This window comes from Podospora anserina, chromosome 3 (assembly GCF_000226545.1).
Source record: "Podospora anserina S mat+ genomic DNA chromosome 3, supercontig 1".
Lineage (NCBI taxonomy): Eukaryota > Fungi > Ascomycota > Sordariomycetes > Sordariales > Podosporaceae > Podospora > Podospora anserina.
The window spans coordinates 313,579-314,845 of record NW_001914832.1 but is presented as its reverse complement, the minus strand read 5'-3'; positions in this window follow the sequence as shown (position 1 = coordinate 314,845).

Here is a 1,267-nt window from a genome sequence, read left to right as displayed (position 1 = left end):
GCTATACGCCGGTGATTGCCGGGCAGGAGAACGGATTTTTTAAACCTATTATAAGGATTATAGTTAAATAAAGTTAATTATAAAAAAAATTAAATAATTACTTCCTATAAAGGCAGGGAGACCCAATTAAATTAAAAAAGGGACTCTAAATTATATAGTTTATACTTAAGTACGCGAGATACTACCTCGAGTAAGTAATAAGCTAGGGAGAAGAGTCGGTTAAAAAGAAGGAATATAGTTTAGCGTAATATAAGAGCTTAGATTACGCTCTCTATTTATAAATAAAGGCGTAAAAGTATTATAAAGTTAGTGTTAAGGGATATAAAGTACGTAATAAGAAAAGGGCTCGGAATAGTTTTAGGAACGAAAAATAAAAAAAAACTTAACGATAATAGTTAATCGATTTCGAGCTACTAAATAATTCGATAAAGAAGGATACTTTAAAGGTATAATAATAATCGGGAAAAGGGCTATAGCCTTTCGCGGAAACCGTAAACCTCTAAAAGACTACGAACTACGTATTAGCGAAATCGCTATTATATAAAGGAGGAGTATAAAAAATAAAAGGTTACGAGTAGCGGCGCGTTAAAAAGGGTTTTAAACGTAAATACTCGTGGATAGCGAAGTAAAAGCGGATTTAATTTTATTAAGATTTATATAATAAGCCCGAGTTCCGTAAAGAAAAAAGGAGGAAAAGGTTATTATAAAAGAACCTTTCCTTACTTAATTAATAAGTAGAGAGACGCTACTACTAAATATTATAGTATTAAGAAAAATAACGAAAATAATTTTCGATATCGTAGATATAGAGCTAAAAAAAAATATAATCTTAAAGTAATTATAGTACGAGGATTATAATTTAAATATCGATTAGAAGGATAGTAACTATCTACGACCGAGAGTATACCGGAAGTATCTAACTAACGATAAGAGATTAAAAGTACGGTAAAAGCAAAGTACGGGATAAACATCCTTTACAGTATTACCGTAAAAAATATAAGAAATATTAATATATTTAATCGATATAAGCGGTAAAATCGAAAAAGTAAGGTTAATAGGAATAGTTACGTTAATAAAAATTATAATAGTAATAAAGGATAAATATATTTATTATAATAACTTAAAGAAAAGTAAAAAGAAAGAGGTATTAATAAAGTACCGGGGGTATCCGGTATTTACGGTAAAATACCTTTAAGGTCTACTAAAGAGGGGACTATAGGACTATAAAATTAAGCTTAAGGAAGGAACTAAATTCAAGCTCTTCCAG